General features: G+C 41.6%; 1 protein-coding gene across 2 annotated transcripts in view; it reads left to right on the plus strand.

Annotated features, from left to right (window-relative positions):
* The first annotated feature begins 1,411 nt into the window (after positions 1 to 1,411).
* The window catches only part of RAD54L2 (RAD54 like 2), a 121,885-nt gene continuing 110,529 nt past the window's right edge, over positions 1,412 to 12,767 (plus strand). For both annotated transcript variants that reach the window (XM_081301122.1, XM_081301121.1), the window contains exon 1: positions 1,412 to 1,647. The gene's annotated coding sequence lies outside the window, so the exon portion shown is untranslated. The remainder of the gene's footprint in view (positions 1,648 to 12,767) is intronic.

Here is a 12,767-nt window from a genome sequence, read left to right on the forward strand (position 1 = left end):
TAAGGGTAGGCATCTAAGTGGGCTTACTGCATCTTTTACTACCCCTGACCTCTGGTGTCTCTGCCTTGGATTCTTCCCAGATCCTTCACAGTGCTAATATTCTTGGCTCAAGTTCACCTCCTTGGGATATTCTTATCCAATGCATTCCTTCTCCCTATGGTGTCTGTGTTATACCATTCTCTGTTTCAGTTTCTTTTCAGCATTTATTAAAATTTGAAATTTTAATAAATCCAGGTGTGTACGTGTGTGGTAGTGATAAAATTTCATTCAGGTGCAAGTAACTGATATCAGAGCCTTTCTGGAAAGTCGTTTGAGACAAGAGAGAAGGGTATCAAAGTAAAATTTCCCAATCTCAGAATTAATTAAGTTAATCTCACTTAAGTGAGAACGGAAAATTTGAGAACGTGTGAAAGCTGTGATGCTTTAGGAGCACTTTCTGTAGATTTAAATTCCCATAGTTTGGGAAAACACTTGTATTTTTTATAACCTAATTTTTCTCGGAAATTAACCATGTCTGGTATCCAAAGGTATGAAGGCCCAGAAGAGAAGAGAGGTGGGGATGAGAGGGAATTTTTATATTCTTAATTTCGCGAGGGATAAAAACCTCAAAGAAAAAATCCACTTAAGTATTTTTTTTCCTTTTTCGTCATTTCACCAGTATTCACTTCTTGGGAGAGGAGAAAGAGAATCTGGGGCTAGAGTGAAGAGGTATGATAACAATATACTTTTATCGGTAACTCAAGCCCAAGGGCGCTGAAATTTCTAATTTTAGGGAGGAAATCTTGCATCATCCTTAATCTCCATTTGTGTGTCCGTGATTAAGAAAGACCCTTCTTGCCTCTCCTTCTCTTCCAGGTAATTCTGAAGGCAGCTTCAGCCAACAGGAAACGGAACGGCAGGTTCGGGTAAAGGGGAAAAAAGTGACAGTTGCGTGGTGCTCATCAACTTTGGAGGTTGAGAGCAACCTCTGTTGGAGGGGAGAGTAGTAGAGAAGCAATCGTCGTTGGCAGCATTAGCACTGACTATATCCCAATGTGGAGCCCCATATCTCTGCTCCTGGCACTTGCATCATCCCATCATTCTTCATAAACCTCTGAGTCTATCCCCAACTGAGGAATGAGGAGGAACCGAGGCTCAATTGAGGCATTAAGCAAGCGATCAGTGCACTTTGTTGGTGGCTGGCGGGTGCAAACCTATTCCTTTGCACCCACTCATGCAACCAAGCCGGAATCTGCCTGGTATTTCTGTACCACATTCACTCCTGAAACGGTCCTTAGCAGTAGATAAACGGCTTTATTCAGGAAAGAATCTCTATATACCCTTCTCAGAGGAAGAACGGTCTCTGGTCTGCTCACAGCGGAACTTTTCTGTCGGCGGCGCAAGTTCCCGTCCGGGTGGGCGGGCGCGCGGGCCGGGAGGGGAACGCTTTGTGGCGCGGACCGCGAGCGGAGGCTGCGAGCGCCGCCGCCGGAGAAGACCGACGCTCGGCCAGAGCCAGCCCGCGGCGCCCGGGCCTGGCCGGCTGCTTCCCGGCTCTGCTACTGCCCCCGTCCCGGCTGCTGTAAACACCGTCCAGGCGGGTGCGGCGGAACGTGAGGTCCTTAGGCCTTGCCCGGTCCGGTGCGGCCCGGATCCGTGGCACGGGAGGTGAGAGCCGGTGCTGGTCCCCGGCTCCCCGCCGGGCCGCTGGGACCCGCAACAATGGGGACGGAGTGGAGACGCGGCCCGGGCCCCTGGCATGCAGAGGCCTGGGGCACCGAAACGGTTCTAGTGGCCTTGGCCTTTGGGGCATTGGGTTCGACCTGGGAAACTTCCAATGGCTGGAGGCTCGATGGGGGTCTTGGTCTCGGCTCGGGGCCTTGTTGAGTTGATATTTGGGGATTTTGTAGTCTGGCAATGGGATGATAGAGCTACCGAGACTCAACTGTACGGGTTGTGTGCTCTTGGCGCTCGATACTGGCGCCTCGGAGGCTGACTATTGCGGGGTGGATAAGGGGGTGGGTTGTGTTTGGAATTTGAGGGTCATCAGTGTGCATGGTCCCTGAAACTAATAGGAATGCCTCTCCTCCCGAAGTCTGGAAATTTGGCAGACTGGGGTCGGAGTCGGGTAGAAGAGGCATGGGGAGTTTAGCTCCTCGGGGTTTACTGATGACTAGTTCTTGGAAAGGCACGAGCTCAGCTGGGCACAGAAAGGAGAGTTGAGCAAAAAGCTGGTCCTCCATGACCCAAATGCACCGGGATAAAGAGTGATTTCTCAAGCAGAGAACTCGACACAGGAGTAGTAACACCCATGTGAGTACTGTTGGCTGCTTGGGATTAAGGTGAAGCCGGTGGGAGTTGTGATTTGGGCAGTGCCAAGGAGGGTTGGTAGGCTGCTGAGGTTGGAAAAATAAGCTTCATGGTGGGTCATGGTCGTGGCAATCTGGGAGATGAACAAGGGAATTTGCAGAGTGGGCTTCCTGATAGAGGATGACCTCTTCCTGCGGGGGAGTGGGTGACTCAGATCTGTTAGAATTCCTGTCGCTTGCCAGCCAATGTGACTGACTACATTGATTTCTGGACTTTGAGGTGGATGAAATCAAAAGGGTATTTGGAGGCTTGATGAGTTTGTTCTTGAGTAGAAGACCGTGTGGACTTTTATTTTTTTTTTTTAATTTTATTGTCAGTGAATCTTTATTTTATTTATTTATATGCAGTGTTGAGAATCAAATCCAGTGCCCTCTACATGCTAGGCAACTGCTCTACCACTGTATTATGTCCCTGACCCCTCTTTATGGTATTTGATAGAATGCTGTCCTCTGTCCTCTGTTCGTTTTTTTTTTTTTCTTTGTTTTAAATTGTGATTCATACTTTCTTTCGTTTTTTTTTTTTTTTTTTTTTTGTACTGGGGATTGAACCCGGGGTGCTTTACCACCAAATTACATTTCCAGTCCTCTTTATTTTTTTATTTTGAGATAGGGTCTTGCTAAATTGTCTAGGCTGACTTGCAATCCTCCTGCCTCAGTTTCCTGGGTACAAGGATTATAAGTATGAGCCACCATGCTGGCCTATACTTTCCTTTTAGCACTGTGGGTATTGTTTTTAACTCCAGAGAAACTTACGCATTATATATGTAAATTCTAGGGGTTGTTAGTCCAATTCTTATAAATCTAAATTAATTTTTAAAATTAATTTAAAATTTAAATTAATTTCACTGATTTATGTGCCATTGTTTAATTCCTAGAGAGGAATGTGAAAACCCTAAATGTTTATGTTATTAAAAGCTCTTTCCATCTCTAAATCCATGAAATTTCATTTTCTCTTATTTCTGTGACGTGATTACATTGGCTCTATTAAATCTTAGTGACTTGGGGCTGGGGATGTGGCTCAAGTAGTAGCACGCTCACCTGACATGCATGAGGCACTGGGTTCGATTCTCAGCACCACATAAAAGTAAAATGAAGATATTGTGTCCACCTAAAGCTAAAATATAAATATTAAAAAAAAATCTTAGTGACTGTCATTTCAGCACCCCTTCTGACTCTCACAGGACATTATCTTCACTAGAAGTGTTATCTGTCTTCAGTGACTTTGGTCTGTACACTGGTGGCCTGTGACATTGAAAGACAGGTTGCAAACTCCGACTCTGAGGCCTGCAATTGTGCACCAGAGCTCTGTATGTATTATTCAAGCAAAAGTTGGTGTGTTGTCTGTAGATAAGATATTAAAGAGAACCTTTCATGAGGAAAAACAGTATCAGACTCATTGTGCTTTCTGAATTTAGAGTTTGGGATGTACTGCCTAATTGGAGGCTAATATAAATTTTAAGTTGAGATGTGAGGTAATTCTATTTGTACTTGTATTGACAGTTCTATTCTAGGGATTGATTTTTCCTTAAGCTTTAAAAAATGATTTCCCTCCAAAAGTTTTTTTTTTTTCTCTTTTGAAAAATTTCTATCTTTAAGTTTTTTTATTCTTTTATAAACCTATGTCTGATGCATTATATTAGGAGCTGTGTTAGACATCTTCACAGCGGTGGTGATTTTTTTTGTGTTGTGCATGTGGAGACAGAGTCTTGTTGTGTTGCCTAGGCTATCTCCAACTTGTGGCCCAAGTGATCGTCCCATCTGAACCTCCCAAGTAGCAGAAACTACAGACATATGCCACCATGCCTGGCTTAGTGATGATATTTTTGACCTTTTGATAGTGTCAGAGGTGGTTGTACATCTTTGAAGAAAGAAGTGATTCAGGTATATCAAATTTTAGTCAGTAAAGCTGTTGAACAGTTGTTTGTTTGTTTGTTTGTTTTATGGTGGTGGGGATTGAACCATTCTATTCATGTTAAGTCAAGTGCTCTGCCACTGTGCTACATCCCTAGGCCATGAAGCTTTTTTTTTCTTTTTTAATTTTTTTATTAGTGTACTTATAATTATACCTAATAGTGGAATTTATTATGCCATATTCATATATGTACATGTCATAACTTACTTAATCTCCTTTGATGAAAAGGAGTACCTTTTCATTTCCTCTTAAAAGTTTTTATAGTGTATTAATTTTCAGTAGTGACAATCGTTCATGTTTGCAGGCAGAAAACATAGTTATAACTGTGTGTTAACATTGGTATGGGATTATTATTTTTTAAATTATTTTTTAGTTGTTGTTGGACACAATACCTTTATTTTATTTATTTTTCTGTGGTGCTGAGGATCGAACCCAGGGCCTCACACATACTAGGCAAGCACTCTACCACAACCCCAGCCTTGGTATGGGATTATTTCATATCATTTTATTTAATATACCTGTTAAATTTAAGTCCTGTAGAAAAACCATAGGAAAATTATTTTGTTTTGGTATGTTGCTAAATGAGCAGTGATTTACAGATACGGTGTATATGTTCAGGTTGCTTAAGAAGTCATCATACTTTCCTTTCCACTGTAGTCTTTTTTTTTTTTTTAGAGAGAGTGTGAGAATTTTAATATTTATTTATTTTTTTTAGTTCTCGGCGGACACAACATCTTTGTTTGTATGTGGTGCTGAGGATCGAACCCGGGCCGCACGCATGCCAGGCGAGCAGGCTACCGCTTGAGCCACATCCCCAGCCCTCCACTGAAGTCTTTGGAGCATGAAAGCTCACTTCCTGTCTGCTTCAATATATGTAGACTAGGAGTGTCTTTGATGCTTGGAATACTGTCCCCTGTAATAGCAGGAATAAGACTGAGATAAGACTCAGTCTCTTTGAAGTTGCTTGCCTCTTAATTTTTACTGCATAAACTTGAATGATTTTTTTCTTTAGTTGTTTTTTTTTTTTTTTTAGTACTGGGGATTGAGCCAGGTGTCACTTTGCCATTGAGCCAAATGCTGAGCCTTTTTCATTTTTTATTTTGTGACAGTGTCTCATTAAGTGGCTTAGGGCCATGCTAAATTGCTGAAGGCCTGCTTTGAACTTGTAGTCTTCCTGCCTCAGCTTCCTGAGTCTCTGGGATTATAGGCATGTGCCACCATGCCTGACTCCTTTAGTTGTTAACCTTCATTCTAATCTAGTAAAGTGACAGTTCTGCCCTTTACTCTCTTTTTCTCTTTTTACATATATATCTTTTTGTTTTTGGTACTGGGGACTGAACTTGGGCTCTCGACCACTGTGCCACATCCATCCCCAGTCCTATTTTGTGTTTTATTTAGAGACAGGGTCTCACTAAATTGCTCAGTGTCTCACTTTTGCTGAGGCTGGCTTTGAACTCCCAATCCTCTTGCCTCAGGGCCGTCTCCCCCAGCTGCTGTGATTGATTATAGGTGTGTGTCACAGCGCCCAGCTCTGCATATATATCTTGACCAAAAATAAATGAAGAAATTTAAAATCAAGACACTTAAATCATAGTAAATTATTTGAGCTAGTCCTCATTTTTCATCTGGAATATTCACTTGTTTAAAGAAACCTGGGGGCTGGAGTTGTATCTTAGCTGGGTAGAGAGCTCGCCTAGCACATGCGAGGCTCTGGGTTTGATCCTCAGCATCACATAAAAATAAATAAATAAAATAAAGGTATTGTGTCCAACTACAGCTAAAAATTAAATATTTAAAAAAAACCTGGATCATATGTTGCTCTGAAGGCAAGATGATTACTTAAATGGTTTTGGCTACTTAGTTAAATGGATCAACTTCAGAAAATCTTGGAAAGAGATTTTGCTTTCTTTAGAAAAATTCTGAAAGTTGCCTAGTGTAGTAGTCTTTGGAGACTTCCCACCTTTGTTTCTTGCTGACTTTTTGACTCTGAGTAAACTCTTAACCTCTCGGAGCTTTGTTTTTATATTTTACTTCATCTGTAAAAATGAGGCTATAGAATTGCAAGTTGTAGAGAGGACTGGAGATGAGGGCCTTTTGCTTCCTGGGTGGTCAGTGCTGGCTGTTAGTGGAAGTTAGTATGTATTATTATGCAGTATTAGTGGTAGGAATGTGACTAGGTGCTCTGTAGGGGTGAGGAGCCCAATTTTCTTGTTTGATGAGGAAGGTAGCTGTGCAGTGTGCATCTGCTGGCACTAAGGGAGGGAAATTATTAAGGTAGTCTTTATCTAGTACTGGTAAGCAGGAGTCCACACTATAAAGTCCAAGGTCACTCTTGGCACTGGTACGTTTTTTTCCCTGGCAGTTTCTGTGGTAAGCCAGGAGGTACTATTTGACATGTCCTTGATTGGGAACAGTGAGCATTCCCATTGACAGAGCACTGGAGTGTGGCAGGCAGCATTGTGTTCTCTGTGGTCCCTGATCAGGATGTTTCTCTAGCTTTTTTTCCTGCTGGCATCAGGGACCTGACTTTGGTCTTTTTGTCTAGAAGGCTCCAGATGCAGGAGAGATTTGTCATCTTTTTTCTAATTGGGGCTACTTTGCTAGAACCTAGGATTCTGTTCAGACATGTTTTTGATGAACAGAAGGTTCACAGGCTTGGTTCACAGGCTTGGTTATAGAATTGTTCTGTTTTATTTTTTCTTTCTGTGTGTGTGTGTGTGTGTGTGTGTTGGGGGGAGGGGAGTCTACTAATATTGAAGAGGAAAATTAAATAGAGCCCAGAAGTGATTTGAAATAATTGGGCCCTGTTGGGTACATTTGCTCACACTTGTAATCCCAGCTACTTGGGTGGCTGAGGCAGGAAGATTGCAAGTTCAAGGTCAGCCTCTACAATTTAGTGATACTCTTCAAAATAAAAAAATAATAAGGGATGGGGGTGTAACTCAGTGCTAGAGCAATCTTCAATACCGTACCGCACCAAACAGACTAGCCTCTAAATCCCTTAGAGTCTTGCCCTAGTTAAGTTCCCCCTTTATTCAGGGTGGCCTTTAATTCCAAATAAGAGTAAATGAGGAGCTAGAGATGTAGCTCAGTGGTAGAGTGCTTGCCTAGCATATGTAAAGTCCTGGGTTTAATCCCAGCACATGCCCACCCCCACCCCACCCCCAAAAATGTAAATAATATTCCTTTGGCCTTGAAATTGTATCTACACTCTGGTATGGCTCTGCTTGAACATCTTACAAGACCCTTTATGGTCTGGTCCCTCCTGTATCTTCTAGTTTCTTCTCTGCCACAGTTTTTCTGGCATATGAGGCTCAGTTCTAATAACAATTTTATAACTCCCTGAAGGTCTCAGCATGCTCAGGATATTCCTTCTAATAATTTTTCTTCTCATTCAAGACTTTATGGCTCAAACCAAGAGTTCAGACATTACCCTCTCTCTTCCTTCCTTGTTCTTGCTCTCTTCCTCTCTCTTTAAAAAAATTAAAAAAAAATTTTTTTTTTTTTAGAGAGAGAGAGAGAGAGAGAAGGGAAAGAATTTTAATATTTATTTTTTTTAGTTTTCGGCGGACACAACATCTTTGTTTGTATGTGGTGCTGAGGGGAGAGAGAGAGAGAGAGAGAGAGAGAGAGAGAGAGAGAGAAGGGAAAGAATTCTAATATTTATTTTTTTTAGTTTTCGGCGGACACAACATCTTTGTTTGTATGTGGTGCTGAGGGGAGAGAGAGAGAGAGAGAGAGAGAGAGAGAGAGAGAGAGAGAGAGAAGGGAAAGAATTTTAATATTTATTTTTTTTAGTTTTCGGCGGATACAACATCTTTGTTTGTATGTGGTGCTGAGGATCGAACCCGGGCCGCACGCATGCCAGGCGAGCGTGCTACCGCTTGAGCCACATCCCCAGCCCCTTAAAAAATTTTTTCTTGTGATGCTGGGACTGTACCAATTGCTTCAGGCATGCTAGGCAAGTACTCTACTACTGTGCTTCATCCCCAAGATCACAGCTTCTCCTAATGAAAACCTTTGGTACCTCCTGGGTCCAGCAGAATCTCTCATGACATTGCAGTTTGTCTGTAAGCTTCTTTCATAATTATACTATAATGTTAAGTTTTGGTATTTTTGTGTGCTGTACGTGCCTAGATTGTAATCTACTTGAGGGCAGGATCTTGTTTGTGTGTATGTGAGTGTGTGAGTGTGTGTGTGTGTGTGTGTGTGTGGTGCTGGGGATCTAACCCAGATCCTCATATGTACTAGGAAAATGCTCTACCACTGAACCATATCACCAGCCCTAGTTTATCTTGATATCCTAGCACCTAACCATTTCTGGCATACCGTTGCTACTTGGCAAATGTTAAGTCAAAAAACGAATGACCTCTGCTTATAAAATGACATGAAATCATTCCATGTGGAGCTGGTGTTACAATGAGTGTTCTGACTTTTTGGCTGCATCTTATCCATGCTGAAGCAGTGCCTCCAGCTTTGTATTTCCAGGTTGCTAAAGGCAACACTTGGCTGTGAAAATGTGTTGCTTATTTCATATGGTCATGGTTTTCAGGCTGGGGGCTATTACTTGTTCTCTTTGGGTCTTGCAAAAGTTTTATTTGGGAAAGAATGTGGTAAATTTTTTATTGATATTATCTAGATTTTTCATTGCTCATTTACTGTTCTGAGTACTTTGTCCTCATGTATCAAGAAGTAACGAGTCAGTTTTGGCCACCAGGTCTCCCCATAACTACTGCCAGCATACTACCTGCCTGGGAATGAAAAATTAATTAAGCATGAAGGTACTGTGACTTTTGCTGACAGGGTTTTGAAGACAGCCGAACTCGTTGTGTCAGTGTATGCAGGAAATATGTTTATTTGACTGAACTATTCGTGAATTTGAATTCAATAACTATGAAAATATTTACCAGTTTTCTACTCAGTCTAATGCTGTACTAATCCTGAAACTAATGTATTAATTCTTTGTCAGGAGACTGTGTTTTAAGTTATTTATCAAGAAGGCACAGCATTATGCTGATTGTGGTGTTTTTTGTTTTTTTTTTTTTTTTTGAGACAGGTTCTCACTCAGTTGCTTAGTTTGTCCTCCAACTCATGATCTTCCTGCCTCAGCCTCCTGAGTAGTTGGATTATGGACATGTGCCACTGCATCTGGTTTACCCACCTGGTTCTTAGTGGGAAAATAAGAGGATATCATCTAAATTACTCTCATTTAATTTTCATAGTTTATCAGACCACATAGAAATCCTCCTGAAGCTGGGTGTTAGGTAGTTCACTGAAGTCTACATAATGCAGTTATTCTTTTGTGTATGTGAGAAACATAGCAAATTATAGAAAAGGAAAACATTAAGAATAACTATAGTTAGGTTAAGGTAAAAATTGGTATGAGATAAAAGGGAAAACTGAGGAAAGCGTAGGCACTTTAATTCGGCAATAGCTATTAAAAATTGAAGATATTTTGAGAGCAGTGTTGAGATATCAAGAAGTAGTTATAGAGGGCTGGGCTGTGGCTCAGTGGTACCGCGCTTGCCTAGCATGTGGAGACACTGGGTTCGATTTTCAGCAGCACATAAAAATAAATGAATAAAATAAAGGTTCATCAACATCTAAAAACAATTAAAAAAAGTAGTTATATAGTATGGAGGCAATAAGAATATGGAAAATTTCAGCCAGCACAGGCACATTGTAGGTACTAGCAGTGGCTTATGGTTTTATAGCAGCATTGACGAGTTAACATTAGTTACATTAAAGAGAAATGAAAAGTGTTTGTCTTACTATAGAAAGTTAACTCTGCATATGTTTGTTATACTTCATAAAACACTTCTATGTATGCATACTTTACTTCATCCTTCCAACATCCCTGTGAGGGAGATGACCCCTGAACAAGCAAACCTGAAGTGGTGTATAGTGGCTTGCTTTAAAATACACAAAGCCAACAAGAAAAAAAGCCAGTTTTTTTTTTTTTTTTTTTTTTGAAGGACGAAAAGTTTATTTGGGGTCTCATGTTTTCAGAGGTCTCAGTCTATAGACAGCTGGCTCGGTTTGCTTGAGGTTTCAAGGTACCTTGAGGTACCTTGAGGTATCAGGGTGGAAGAGTATGGCAGAGGGAGGTGACTCATGATGATCAGGAAGCACAGAGAGATTCCACTTGCCAGATGCAAAATATATATCCCAAAGGCAAATCCCTAGTGCCCACCTCCTCCAGCTATATCCTGCGTGCTTTCAGTTACCACTCAGTTAATCCCTATCAGGGGACTAATTGGGTTCAGGGTGTCATATCCCAATCATATCACCTCTAAATTATCTTGCATTGTCTCACCATAAGCTTTTGGGGGACATCTCATGTCTAAACCATAACATTATGCCCCAACCCCCAAAAGCTCATGCTTATCTCACAATGCAAAATACATTTAGTTCATTTCTAAGAGTCCCCATAGTCTCAACAGTTCAAGCATTGCCCAAAAGTTCAAGTCTAAAGTTTCCTTTGAGGGCTGGGGATGTGGCTCAAGCGATAGCGCGCTCGCCTGGCCTTTGTGTGGCCCGGGTTCGATCCTCAGCACCACATACAAACAAAGATGTTGTGTCCGCTGAAAAACTAAAACATAAATATTTAAAAAAAAAATAAAAATAAAGTTTCCTTTGAGACTCAAGGCAAACTCAAATTGTGAGCTCCTATAAAAACCAAAAGCAGTTTACAAGTATCTAACATAAAAAGATCCAGAGTAAACATTTCCATTCAGAAAAATGGTGGCATATAAAGAAGGGATGGGACCAAAGCAAGACCGAAATCCAGCTGGGCAAACAAGTTTTGTAGTTCTGTGTCTGGCATCTGGAACATATCGCATTGTGATGTTCTCTCCAAAGGACTTGTATAGCTTTGCCTCTGTATCCTTACTGGTTGCAATCCACACAGCCTCTCTGTTGGCTTGCCTCTGCTCAATTTCTGCAGCTTTCCTCAGCTGATGTCCCATATTACTGGAATTTCTTAATCTTGGAGGGTCTTCACTGCAGCTTTGGCTTCCTCCTCACATCTCCATCCATGGCCCTCTCAGGGGCTGCCCACAGGGTCTCCAACACTGAGGCACTTTGCTTGGCCTCCTAGGCATTCCTTTGAAATCTTGGTGGCAGCCTCCATGACTCCCTAACTCCAGCATTCTGCATTCCTGCAGAATCAGCACCACTATTGATGCCAAGGTCTGCTGCCATCTCAAGCAGCAGACAAGCTTCCAGGGACCCTGGCTATAGCAGCTTCTGAGTGCCTGGGTGGCTGAGCACATTGAAAAAACTTCCTAGGCCTCTTTGTGCAAGAAGGGGGCCCCTTGAGTCTGAGTGTGGTCTTGCCAATTCCTGAGATGTCTTCAAGCCATTTTCCTTATGTTTCTGGGCAAAGTCTTTAGCATTCTTTTTAGTGGTTCTAATGTCTTTAAGAAGTGCAACTTCCTTCACCCCTGTCTTACTCCCACCTTTCAAGTTCATATCAAATAAACTTGGGTAAAAGCCACCAGCAGTATCCATGCCACCTTCTGAATGCTATGCTGTCTAGAAATTTCTTCTGCCAGATCACCTTTCAATTCAGCCTCACAGAAAATCTCAGGACAACTTCTTAGCCAGAACAGAACATGAATGGCCTCTAGTCCAAGTTCTAGTAGAGTCCTCCTCCCCTGAAACTTCATGAGCCCTGTCTTTACTGTGCACAGACCTATCAGTATTCTGGTCTTCTGAACTCCCACCGGAATGGCCCATTAAGCTTCATTTATAACAACCTAAAGCATTTCCAGCTTTCACTGCTGGAACATCTCAAAATTCCTCCTACAAATTCCAAATAACTCCAAAAGCTTCTGAACCACATGATAAGGTTAGTCACAGCAAAGACCCCACTTCTCGGCACCAATTTCTGTTTTAGTCAGCTTTTTTTTGTTGCTGTGACTAAAATACCTGACAAGAACAATTTTAGAGGGGGAAAATTTTATTTCGGGGCTCACGGTTTCAGAGGTCTCAGTCCACAGACACCTGACTCCATTCCTTGGGGCTTGAGATAAGGCAGAAAATATGGTGGAGGGAAGGGACTCACATGATGATCTGGAAGCAGAGAGAAAAGCTGGGTCTTTTAAAAATATATTAAAAAAATTTTTAATTTGTTTTGATTAGTTATACATGACAGTAGAATGCATTTATGCCCTTTGATACATAAATGGGGTATAATTTCTCATTTTTCTGATTGTACATGCTGTAGAATCACATTGGTTATGCTGGGTCTTGATGCTAATTTTCTCTTTCTTTTCTTTTTTTTTCCTTGTAATAGGGATTGAACCAGAAGTGATCTACCACTGAGCTATATCTTCAGCTTTTTAAATTTTTTTATTTTGAGATCGGGTCTCACTGAGTTTCTCAGGTTGGTCTTGAACTTGTGGTCTCCTGCCTTAGCCACTTGTGTTTCTGGGATTACAGCATGTACCCAGCTTAATGCTAGTTTTCTGATTCTAAGTTCAAGGTCCTTTTTATGTCCTCAA

This window comes from Spermophilus citellus (assembly GCF_964194105.1).
Source record: "Spermophilus citellus genome assembly, chromosome: 7".
Lineage (NCBI taxonomy): Eukaryota > Metazoa > Chordata > Mammalia > Rodentia > Sciuridae > Spermophilus > Spermophilus citellus.